We start from the raw sequence: 13,627 nt of genomic DNA on the forward strand, positions 1-13,627 counted from the left end.
CTTGTTGCCTGGGCGGGGGAATATTTAGAGCTAATCCAGTTTTCTAGGCCTGTTGTGTCAGAGAGGATCGACCATTGTCCACAATATGACATATATGTGTTATACCTTGATCTGCAAGATGTGTTCTCAGCTCTTCGAGAAGTCTGTGTGCATTGCCACAACCTACCCAGGGGTCTTCTCCTATGCGCACCAGGGAACCAGATCAAATTCTCCAAGTCAATCCATTTCTTATCAGGTCCATAGCTTTTGTTACTGCCTTCTAGATGATTGATATGTTCCTGCTAGATTGGTGGCCTTGTCTAATCCAATCAAGTGGGTTTGAAGGGGTGATGTATTTTGAAGTAACAACCTTCGTCCAAAGACTACAGTTATTGAGTAGCTTCCAACCCAACTTTGCTGCAAGTGCTTTGGAAAAGGTGTCCAATCTCTTGATCCCCCAACCACCCCATCGTTTAGGCAGTGCCAGAGATTCCCATCTTGTCTAGGCAAAAATTCTCCCTGTCTATTTCCCCTTCCATAGAAAGCGACAACAGATATTTTGCAACCTATCCAGTATGCCCCTGGGAATCCAAGCTAAGGTCATCCAGTATATAGATGTTGCTTCTAAAACGGATTTGATTAGTACCAACCCGCCTACTTTGGACAGGTATTTATGGTACCATATGTTCAAACACTTTTCTACCTTAGTAATGAGCCAGATCCAATCTGCAATTTTGTAACCAAACGGCTTCAGTCAGTAGCCAAGGTATCTCAGACCTTCCTCTATAGGATGGGTAATAAAGGGGAATCTCCTTAGGGCAAATTGTAATTCGTTTTGGGAGCACCCGGATGCTGTTAAAGTGGATTTAGATTCGTTTAGCACCATTCCCGTGGCCATTTGAAAGGTACCCATGGCTTGGTGGAGAGCAGTGAGATCGCCAAGGCCGTCATTGAGGAATATGAGAACATCATCCACAAAGAGAAAATGAGTCAATATAGCTATGTCAGTGATTTTGATACCCCTGATTCTCCCCTGTCTGTGTTCTTCTCCTATAATTCTGCTTAGGCCCTCCATGATGAGAAGGAACAGTAGTGGGGATAGGGGGCATCCCTGCCTGAGTCCCCGCTCAGCATGAAAAAAGGGGGATGCCGATCCATTAATGAGAACACTGTAAGGAACATCAGTTATACAACTCATGATCCACTTAATGAAAGTAAAAGGAAATCCCAGTTGAGTTAATAGGATTCGGAGGTATAGCCAGTTGACTCTATCAAAGGCTTTAGATAGGTCTATCTTCAGAATCATTCCTTTTAGTTTCCTGAGCTGTACGGAATGAAGGAGTTCTTGAGCAGTACCAATCACCTCATGTATCTGCCTGTTATGTAGAAAGGCAAATTGTTCATGGGATATGTGGAGGGACAGGATTGGCTTTATTCGATTGGCTATAATCTTGGCTATAATTTTGTATATGCAGTTGCATAAGGATATAGGCCTGAAGTCATCAAAGGAGGAGGGCTTGTCAGCTTTGGGGATGAGAGCAATAAAAGTGGATTTAAGGCCTCCCGGTATCCTTCCGCTCCTTCTGCTTTCCTCTATGATTCGCAGGAGGTCTGTTCCTAAAACCTCGAAGAAGGCGATGTAAAATTCCACTGTCCATCCATCTGGCCCTAGACTTTTGTCCTTCTTTAGCCACTTCAGAGTGTCTTCTAGCTCTTCTAGTGAAACTTCTCGTGAGAGTTCCTATTCCGCCTCCTGATCTACATAGCCGGGAAAGAGCTGCGCAATTCGCATTACTTCAGCCAGGGTGGCATTGGGTGGAGCCTTGTAGATATTGTTGAAGTGCAAACATGCCAAAGCATCCAGCTCTCGGAAGGATTGAACTGATCGTCCCTGTGTATCTTTGAGCTCCCATATTGTATTAATGGCCTTCCTCCCATTGGCATGTTTATGATAGAATTTAGTGTTATCATCCCCCTCCTTCAGCCAGATGGCCCGGCTTCGGAGTCGCCAACTCTCTTCTCTGTCTCTTAAGATTTGAGTTCTCTTCTGCAGAGATGCGGAGTATTTATCCTTTTGCTCTTGAGATATTATAAAACCTCCCAAATCCTCCTCAAAGGAATATATATCTTCCTTTGCTATTCTGAGAATCAGCTCTTCCGCTTCCTTTTTCTTCATTGCCCACATCTTGGATAGGGACTTCAACTCCTTCATATTATGCGAGAAGTCGTGCATGAGGTTTCCTATAGAGCTTGGGGGGTTTTCCTTCCAAAAATTGGTCACCAATTTTATGTATTCCACATCCCGTAGCCATGTGGAGTTAAATTTGAATGGGGCCTTTGGTTTGTCTATTACATCCTACAGCTCTAGGTAGATAGGTCGATGATCCGATAGGCCTCCAATGCTCACCCATTATCTAATATGAGATCCCCTATTGACCAAGTATTCTTTTATGAGGAATCTGTCGAGCCATCTAGCTAGGCTTGCATCCCCTGTTCTATTGTTCCTCCAGGTGGGCTGCAGTTTGGCTGAGGGGATGTCAATAAAGTTGTGGGTCTCCAGGAGGTTTTCAAAGAAAACAGACAACGCATCCACCTATGCTTGATTGCCCCAAGATTCTACATACCCCAAGGAGAAATTTAGGTCCCCCCCCAAGATGATGTTATCTTGTTGCAGGAGGGTTGAATTAAACAAAGTCCTCCAAAAAATGGCTCTGTCCTGACAGGGACCATATACATTAATGATCCTGAAATCTACTTCAAGAGTGGGAGAGTAGATGTCTGCTCCCAAGAACCCCCGTCCTCCCCAAACCCTCAGAGTCTTGATGGTACGGTTGCATATGCCCAAGGTTAAACCTCCAGATCTGCCCATGGCATCAAGGGAGTGGAAAGTCCAGCCTGGTAGCCAAGATTCAAGTAAGTGGGTGATAGTGCTTGCAGGGCCAAGGGTTTCTTGAAGGAATATAATGTCTACAAGCTCTGTGGCAAATAGATGCTTTAGGGCTAGTTTTTTATCCGGGCTAGCCATCCCGCGACAGTTGAAGGAGAGCAGCTTCATGGAGGGGGGGAGAAAGGGGTTTTCTCTGCTCTAAGGGCCCAGTCGATGGTTTTCTATTTGCTAGATGCGATCTCCTCCCCAGCTTGATGCTTGGCTTTGGAAATATGGGAAGGACGCCCCTGGGTTTGGGAGGAGGGGGGAAAGAGTCTACCTCAAAACCTATGATGTCGAGGCCCTGAGATCGCATTCTAGAGCGAAGGGGGTAACGGGATTCTAGGTGAGAGTGGATAGGTAAAGTGGGAGAGGGAGGGCTGAGGGAAGGAGTAAGTAGGTGGGGGAGGCGCAATGGGGCAGTTCTGAACAATAGGGGATTGATGGAAGAGCCAGGGTGGATGAGAGAGGGAGAAATTGAGGGGTGCGACCGAAGAGTCCGTAGTTCAGTCATGCAGTGGAGGGGAAGACAATACATGAGAAACAAAAGTAGTATCTGCAAAAGAGAAAGGAGAATTTGACATACCCATGGAATGAGCATCCCCTATAGCCGCCTGAGCTCTTGTTAGAGGTGGGGAGGGAGGCCGAAGTGGAGCTTTCCCATGCTTCTTCCTTGATTCTTTCTCATGTGCCTTGTCTGCTTCAGTCGGGACTTGTTGTGACAGATCTTCCACTTCCATAGTTGGTTGAGGTTGGTCCCGAGGGGTACGAGCATCCTGGTCTTTGTCCTCTGATTGATGACCCTTCTTGTTAATCAGGGGGAAGTCCTTATATATGTGTCCGACCTTATGGCACCTACGACATCTATAAGGTATGCCTTCATAGTCCAGTGGCTGCTTCCGGGTGAAAGATCTCCACTATATGGTAATGTATTCTTGTAACCCTCCCTGGTATCCATATGCACCAGAATCCTAGCAAAATCCATCTTGCCAGTAGATAAATAGGATTTATCAAATTCCATATATGTGCCAATTGAGTTCCCAATGCGTCGGAAAATGTCTTTGGACCAGAAGTGTAACGGGAGCCCTAATAATCTGACCCAGATCGGGCCAACGCCTAGCTGCTCTGTATCCGGGTCAAAAAGCGGTGACCAACACTTCAGGAGGACTGGGGCATGCTCGAAATGCCAGTAGGATGATAGGACCCAATTCATGTGATCTGGCCTGGAGAAACGTAGGGCAAACCACCCTTTCACGAACGTTTGCACTGAGGGCAGGTCAGCTAAATGATGCCCCCAGACCTGTGAGACCCATGTTTTTAGGTGAGCCGTCGTATAGTTCCGCCCTCGAATTCTTCCAACTAGAACCCTGTCTGCGAAATCCATAGTATCACCAGGCTAAATATCCTCCTCGAGCCTGAGAAAGGTGTCGACAACTTTGGTCCAAAAGCACTTAGTCTTCTTGCAGGCCCTCACTTCAGCAGCTGAGTCTCCTTGACGGTCAGACGTATACTTCGATACGGGGGGGTTCTCGGGGGGAAGGGATGAGTCGACAGGGAGGGCATCTGCTAAGGGGGGATATTGGTGAAACTACCAGAAGGGGGAGAGGATGACTGCGACATAATCAGGGGGACTTTGGTGGAAGATGGAGTGGGAGGAGTGGAGGGTAAAATAGACAGAGGGGATGGGAGATGTGACCAGGGGTAGGAGATGAAGGGTTAAGGCACCCTGATGCAAACCCTAGGGATGAAGGAGATGGCGGGGGAGTGGAGAGGGACGGCTAAGATGGGGGGTCATCCGGAAAAATCACCTGGTGGTCAGATGGACCTGAGAGAGAGGGGAGGCTGGAAATGGTCTCATGCAACTCGTTGCTAAATGAAAGCGACCCTAGCTTAACAGAATGCGGGGTTGTCCAGATAGAACCCTCCGCCAACGGTTCTTCTGAGTAATCCACCATATCGAGGTCCATCGCTGTCAGGTAACTTGTATTGCCAGCTGCCTATGGTAACCGCCAAGGGAGAGAGCAGTAAGTAGAAATAGGCGATGGAAGCCAGGGGTCAAAGCATCAAAACCGTGGAGCAGGTAAATGCGGGCACAGTAAAATGGTGTAAAAAACTAGTTACGGAGGTAGTAAGGGAATATTATAATGAGTCTACCCTGTACCGAGGGAGACGTGTACTCACACTGTACAACCAACTGCGTCATCGTGCTTCAAACATGCAACAGCTAACCAAACTCCCCTGCCTGCTGTGCCATCGCACACTTCCAGCCAATCCCACATGTACATGTTAATAAGGCCTTCTATATATATATATATATATATATATATATATATATATATATATATATATATAATTTTAATATTACTAAATAAAATTACCACAAAACCATATTATATATATATAATTTAAATTTATCAATACATCAATATTATATTATATTGAGACTGATTATCGATAAATAATCAATAGACAAAACCACAATCTCTCTTTTAAAGACCATCATATGTATAATTTAAATTTACCAATATATCTAATATTGAGACTATTTCTAGATAAATAATCAATAGGCAAAACCACAATCTCTCTTTTCTAAGACCATAATATCTTTTTTATTAAAATTTTGGTTAAATAAGAATGAGAGCTTTAAATACGAAAAAAAATCGGTTTATTACGCCGATAGGCATCCCTCCTATTGGAGTTGGGCACTTTAATGATTTTACTAATCAAAAAAATTGATCGGATAGTTTCAATTGAATGATGCCAGCATATTCTCGTAGTTGCCACAATATCAATGGATTGAATTCACACTACTAACTTCCCTGCATATCTAAATCACATGATTAAACATTGTTTAAATTAATTTTTTACAAAGCTCCATTAAAAATTTACCATGCCATTTGTTAATTAACACCTATCAGGATTAACCATAATCAGAAGACTAGAAAATGTAACACACAACTTAAACATACACTTGGCATAGTAGTGGAAAGGTGTATTTCCGATGGGTCTTGTTTATGGCCACGTATAGAGATTAAAAAACTTAAATTAAAAGTAATTAAAAATTCTCTATGCATGTGAAATGAATATCCATTTAAATTCTTAAACGTATGGTTGTTAGAACATGGAGGAATAACTCTCAACAAATAACGTAAAGTTTCTTCGCCCAGCATGTCATAAACCTGACCTAATGTTGATTTAAATTCTTAAATGTATGGTTGTTAGAACATGGAGGAATAACTCGCAACATGGATAAGTAACGTAAAGTTTCTTCGTCGAGCATCTCATAAAGTTTCTTGGGTGTTTGCATTTTCTCCCTTTTCCTGCTATCTCTTCTTCAGGGGCATTAAGATCAGGTTCTATTCAGTCCTTTCTTGATGGGGGCATTGAGATTCGATGTTTTAGAATGCCCCAACTCCATCAAATCGAACGTGAATCAGACTTGGAAAATCAGGGTTTCGCTTATATTGATAAAACTTATCCAGATTGTTGTTGTGCCATTAGCCAACTTGGGGATCTGGATAGAATTCTATTTAAATCTGCTTTCAAGAAATGGTGGATTGCTAAAAACACTCTTCAGGCAACTCACTAGTGATTTTATTCATCTTTTTCTTTATTTTATACGTGATTTTAAAGTATTAAGAATTAAGTTTAAGGATTTTATCCTCAACGAACATCATGAGTTAGGGACTGGTGATTTTTATTGGTCTGTTTCTTTCTCATATAACTCTTCTTAATATATTGAAAAATTGAATAAGGAATTCACCCTTAGCCAACATCATTAATTAGGGTTTGACTGAATGTTTTGATTTGTTCAAGCCAAAGAATCGTAATACCGAGAAGAGGGTCTGACACGTTCCTCAGTATCATCGGCCTTCTTGAGCATTGCGTAAACTTGTATCATGGCGGAACCAGGGGACTTATTGACTCAACCATTGAACCCGGGAAAAATTTCTATGTAGGCCTTTGTGCCATGGCTTCAACTGTAGCTTATGAAAACAAACTGGTTATCAGAAATAGAGTCATAGAACATTGGGAGGTAGTGTTTAGTTTCCATGAATTTTAGTACTTGGTTATTCATGCAAAACTCTATTTGATTTAATAAATATTTCAACCTGATCCTGCAGATGCACTTCGTGGAGTTCTTAGATTGCTGGAACGGTGTATATGCAACTCTTTGGCTTCAATAATCTATGATTCAGTCATATTATATATATATAGAAAATAATTGTTCGTTCATTAATTGATGTTAAGATTGACTTGTATATAATCAGATCACTTGCAAAAGAAATCAATGCAAGCCTTTATATTCTGTGATAAGGAGGTGGACGCCCAACTAATAGTGATAGCCTTCAGAGGAACAGAGCCATTTAATGCAGATGACTAGGAAACAGATCTCAATTTCTCATGGTATGAATTCAGTCAAATCAAAAAGGTTCATCTTGGATTTCTGGAAGCTTTGGGTCTTGCAAACTGCTCACAAAACCCCCAGATCTTCGATAATCATAGTAATTTTGATAGTGTTGTGCCTATTGTTGATATTGATAAAGAATATACTGAAAAGCCTTTGGCTTATTATGTTCTTCGTAAGAAATTGAAAGAATTATTACAAGTTCACAGAAATGCAAAATTCATTATAACAAGTCATAGCCTTGGTGGAGCCTTGGCTGTGTTGTTTCCACTAATACTATTTATACACAAGGAAGAGGCGCTATTGGATAAAATGGTTGGTGTTTATACATTCGGACAACCAAGAGTTGGAGATGAAGCATTCGCAGAGTTTATGAACAAGAACATAAACGAAACAGTACCCACATATTTTAGAATCGTCTACTGCAATGACCTAGTTCCCAGACTTCCCTTCAACGATCCAATATTTGAGTACAATAACTTTGGTGTATCCCTTTACTACAATAGCTGCTACAAAGAGAAGGTATTTATACTACTACTCTTCATATTCTCTTCAACCAGAAAATCTAGTTTCATTTCTGATACAATATTTTGTTCAACCTCACACTCATATTAAATGGTTTATTTTTTGACAGAATCTTCTAGAGGAGCCCAATAGAAATTTCTCGCTATTATATTTCATCTCCCTAAGCATAAATGCTGTGTGGGAATTGGTGCAGAGTTTATTCTTGCAATACACAAAAGGAAGGGACTTCAAAGAAACGAAATTGTCGACGCTCTTCAGGATAGTAGGGCTTATAATTCTAGGGATTTAGCAAATGTTCATCCATACTATTATGTTAGGTTTTGTTTCTTTCTCTGTGGAGATGAGAATAAGAGTTCTATCTAATGTTCATCCATATTATTATGTTAGGTTTTATATATTTCTTTGTGGAGAGGAGAAACAAGGTCTTTTAAACCAAACATTCATAAAAGTAATAACAATATTTAGTTGAGAAGTCACTATTTTGAAAATGGTTTTAGATGTTAAGTTTTTACAATAATAGGTTTATATCTTAATAATATTGTTTTAAGGAACTAGGTTTAGCTTTATGGTTTTAGATTAGTATGATTAGGTTTTAGGTCAGTAGGTTTAGGTTTAAGATTTTTAATATTGATGTTCAATGGTTTGTATATTATTAAAATTGAAATAATTGATCTTAAATTGTTATTATAAAAATGGCCCATCTTATTTATCATCCCAAAATTTTAAATAAAATAAACAACGATGATCCTGAATGGACAAATTACTTATATAAATTCTTTTATTCCTGTACAACTAAACTTAGTCTTAATTATTATATATTATTTGTTTGTGTTTCCTCAATCTTCCTTCAACAAACCATTCAGCTAATAAAAACATAATATAGACAATAACGTCTACCACAAATTCCAAGAACCTTGTGTTACTATCTCTCCAGCCACATTATAGCTACATGTTCATGTTTAAATTAGGAATAAAAACGCTAAAAACCATTTATACAAAACAAGTATTGTTAATTGTTTCCATGTAGACAATACAAAAAGTGAAAGGATGATTAAAAGGATCTCTCATTTTCAGACTTATTTATTGTTCAAATATGTATTTTTTTGTTGAAGAAACTATATCGAGCTAATACAATTTCCATATTTTTAAATTAAAATACTCAAAAAATTAGATGCTTATAAACCTACAATAAACATGTAATGGATTAATAGCTTGGATCTTTCTATAAATTTGTAGTTACTTTGATTTCATTTTTATTGAAAATGGATATATAAACTTGATCTACAGTCCAGATAATGAAATGAATCATTTTAAATTTATATTATTATGTTTTAATCTATTCATTCATGAAAACTTACAAATATATAAACTTAGTCGTAAATATATATATATATATATATATATATATATATATATATATATATATATATATATATATATATATTGGTGAAAACTAATCATTTTAAACCAATTTACAACTTGAACATGTAAAATTGTGATTCAAAACTTATTTAAACAACCACAATTCACAATTACCCCTTAATGTTTGGTTTACTTATATTCAAGTAATTAATAACATAATAAGTTAATAATAATTGAAAATATTATTTTTTTGTTTTAATTTACTAAATCTTAACAATATATAATCTTTTGTTTTCATAAACAGGGAAACCAAGATAATGGTGGCATGAAATGTAGCTTAAAGAAAACATTAAATTTGAGAGGGGCCATAAGCAAATGAGTAATTTTAGATTTATATTATTAATATTTTTATTTAAGACATTCTTAAAACATACAATTTTCTGTTTTGAGAAAATTTAATTTTTTGTTTAAATTAGATAATAAACTTGCTATTTATTAATTTTATACTTAATTATATTCATAATGATATTAATATAAATATCTACATTTAATAACAAAATCAAAATCCAATTTTATTAAAATATAATTAATTTAATATTAATATATTTTTATGTTATATTAGGTATTAATATGTTTTCACATTATATTAAGTTTAGATTATTGTGTTTTAATTTTTAGGTTTGTATTATTAGAATTTAATATTAAATTATTTAATGTTTTCATTAATATTAGAACTTATAAAATTGGGTTATATTGAGTTTTTAATATTAAATTTAACGTTAATTATTGATATTAATGACATTTAACTATTAATATTAATATTATTTGTCAGACCAGGCAGTAACTCCTCAAAAACAATTCGTTTTTCTTCATTCAGTTTGGTCTTTATTATATACATGAGGGAGAGATTGTTCATTACATCTCCCGGTGACTATTCCTATTCTCTATTATTTATTTACATTAATTTCACTTATTCACCAATCCTGATGATTAGGTGTCAACATATCCCCCCTTAATTTGAAGGGATGTTGGTAAGTCCAAGCATCGTTTTGAATCTTTCAAGCTTTTCTCTTCCAAGCGCTTTGGTGAAGATGTCTGCAATTTGCTCATTAGTGGAACAATGGCAGAGGTGGATTGTTTTGGCCTCAACATGATGTCGAATAAGATGATATTTAGTATTGCCGAGGTATTTTCAATCATGAGTGGAGTTGATTGTACTTGTTTTACCTGCAAATCTTCAAGAATTTTCCTGAGCCACACAATTTCTTTTGTTGCCTCAGCTGCTACCAAATATTCTACTTCTGTTGTGGAATCTGCTGGAACTAATTGTTTGCATGATCTCCAGGAGACAGCTCCTGATCCAAGACTCATAGCATAACCTGAAGTAGATACCCCAATTTCTTTGTCTCCATCGAAGTCTAAATCAGAGTATCCAATCAAGCTGAAGTCGTCCACCTGTGTATATTTGATTCCAAAGTCTTGACTTCCCTTCAAATACCTTAGAACTCTTTTTGCAGCAGACCAATGTCCCTCACAAGGCTTTTTCATAAACCTGGAGAGGATTCCAACAACAAACAAAATGTCTGGTTTGGTAGTAGTTAGGTAGTTGAGACTTCCTACAAGCTGTCTATACTTTGTTACGTCCTCAAATTCTTTTCCTTCAATGGATGTGAGCTTTAAGTTTTGTTCCATTGGAGTAGTAAGAGGATTGCATTCTGTCATGCCAAACCTATTCAACAGATCTCCAATGTACTTCTTGTGAGAAAGAAATATGGACTTTGGATGTTGAGTTACTTCAATACCAAGATAGTAATGAACATAGCCCAAACCGGTCATTTCAAAACCTTTCCTCAATTACTTCTTTATAGATGCAATGTAGCTTTCATTGTTCCCTGTCATCAAAATATCATCTACATATACCACAAGATATACAACTCTTTTGCCAACTTTCTTGACAAATAAAGTTGCATCATCAAGATCATAATGTTTGAAATTGAGTTTCAGAAGATGCTTAGTTAGTTTTTCATACCAGGCTCGTGGTGCTTGTTTGAGGCCATACAAGGATTTCACAAGTTTGCATACCTTATGTTCATTTCCTTTCATAGCAAATCCTTCCAGCTGGGACATAAAAACATTCTCTTTTAGATCTCCATTCAAGAAAGAAGTTTTTACATCCATTTGATGGACTTTCCAACCATTCTGAGCTGCTAGGGCAAAGAGTGTCTGGATGGTAGCCCATTTTGTTGTGGGAGAAAAGGTCTCCTCATAATCGACCCCTTCCTTCTGTGCAAAACCTTTTGCCACAAGCCTGACTTTGTGCTTGTCAAGTGAGCCATCTGCTTTATACTTGTTCTTGTAGACCCACTTGCAGCCAATTGGTTTGGTTCCTAATGGAGGATCAACCAGCTTCCAAGTGCCATTCTTTATCAGGGCATCATACTCCTTTTGCATCACTTCTTTCCATTCATCATGAGAAGCAGCTTCTTTGAAGGAAGTTGGTTCAAAATTTTTAGACAAATTCAATTCACAATCATAAGAAACATCCATATCAACAGGTGAATCAGAGTTATCTACATCACCTCCATTTTGCCGGTTTGAATTTTTAGTTCCTGTCTTTCCAACCTCATCAGGATGAACAATTTCAAGTGTCTTTATCAACCATTTTTGGGGACCTTTCTCGGATGGTCCAGGTTGCTCCATTGATTGAGTTGGGACTGAATCAAGATTGAGTCTCCCAATTCTATCAATCACATCACTTAAAGCATCATCCGTTGTTGGAGTTTCATGCGGGGGAGAGAGTTCTTCAGAAGAATATTCCACATGTTGATCTAGTATAGGAATCCCCCCTTCAAGGTGTGGAATTTGATTATCAAATTCTTGAAATGATTTTGCATTTGGGAATCTATCCAAGCAATCAAGTTGCCACTCAACAACATTGTCAGTTTTGGATGATTCATGAAAGATTACATATCTAGATAAAACAAAATTTTTATTGACTTCATCATAGAAACAGTATGCTTTGGAGGTGTTTGAATACCCCAGGAAGATACACTTACGACTTCTTGCACCAAGTTTGTTTGTATGTACTTTTGGTATCAAGGCATAACAGGTGGAACCAAATACCCTGAGATGCTTTACTGAAGGAATGTGCCCATACCACATTTCATATGGAGTCTTGTTTTTAATAGCATTAGATGGACATCTATTCTTTATATATACAACACATAGAATTGCATCAGCCCAAAACATCAACTTCACATTTTTGAAAAATATCATCGAGCGTACCATATTTAAGATTGTTCTATTCATTCTTTCAGCTACACCATTCTGTTGGGGATTATAAGGCACAGTTCTTTGATGTTTGATCCCATGTTGGTGAAGATAGTTTTCAAATTCATTTGAAGTGTATTCTTTTCCATTATCAGTGTGAATAGAGCTAATATGAGATTGTGCATCATTTTAAATCCATGTATGAAAGTTCTTGAATGTTTGAAAAGCATCAGATTTGTTCTTCAATAAATAAACCCAACCCATTCTGGTGTAGTCATCAATAACTGTCATCATATATTTATTTCCATTTGCAGAAGGAATAGGCATTGGCCCACATAAATCTGAATGAATGAGTTCAAGTTTTCTATGTGCTGTTGAATGTGAATCATGAAAACACTATTTGGTATTCTTTCCTAGAATGAAAACATCACATTGCTTAAGTTTCCTAGGAATTGTAGGCAAACCAGCAACACCATTTTTCTTCAACAAGCGGAGGCTATCATAGTTCAAATGTCCAAATCTAGCATGCCATAATAAACTTGATGGAATTTTACCTTCTTGATAATGAGAATTGTATGAGAAATGTTGTGCACGAGCAGAGGTACCTTGCAGCTTGAGAAGCCTTTCTTCTTCTATTCCCCTCATGACAAGTGAGTGGTCAGATGCTTTTCTCAACTCAAAGTTGCCATCAAACATATGAATGGAGTGACCTTGCTGGCGGATGTGGACCAAGGACAACAAGTTTCTCTTTAGTTGTAGGAGATATAGAACATGATGCAGAAAGAAGTCTGGAAGACCAGGCAATTTAAGCCCTGATTGTGCCAAGCCCTGATGGCTTGATTTTTGATTGGTCTGCAAAGTATACTGCTCCATCAACATTCTCAGTAAATTCTTAAAAAAAATCTTTTCTATGAGTCATGTGGCAAGTTGCTCCTGAATCAAGCAACCAATCATTTTTCCAAGAAGCAAGTGAAGCATTAAATAAATTTTCATTCACTCCAATATTACAATGTGCCACAACATAATGAGTGGATTCAGGTGCTTTACCTTTCTCTATATCATTAGTTTTACCTTTGGGTTGATTTATTTGCTGCTCAATTTTGTCCCAATGTAACTTGCATGTAGAGGCATCATGTGATCCATTTCTTTTGTAGCAT

The 13,627-nt window shown here is 37.8% G+C and overlaps 1 pseudogene; it reads left to right on the forward strand.

Moving 5' to 3' along the window:
- Window positions 1-6,279: 6,279 nt before the first annotated feature.
- LOC149169562 (triacylglycerol lipase OBL1-like) lies at window positions 6,280-8,127 on the forward strand (annotated as a pseudogene).
- Window positions 8,128-13,627: the final 5,500 nt, after the last annotated feature.

This window comes from Pinus tabuliformis, chromosome 4_2 (assembly GCF_031772625.1).
Source record: "Pinus tabuliformis cultivar Carrire ecotype Pingquan chromosome 4_2, CPIR1, whole genome shotgun sequence".
Lineage (NCBI taxonomy): Eukaryota > Viridiplantae > Streptophyta > Pinopsida > Pinales > Pinaceae > Pinus > Pinus tabuliformis.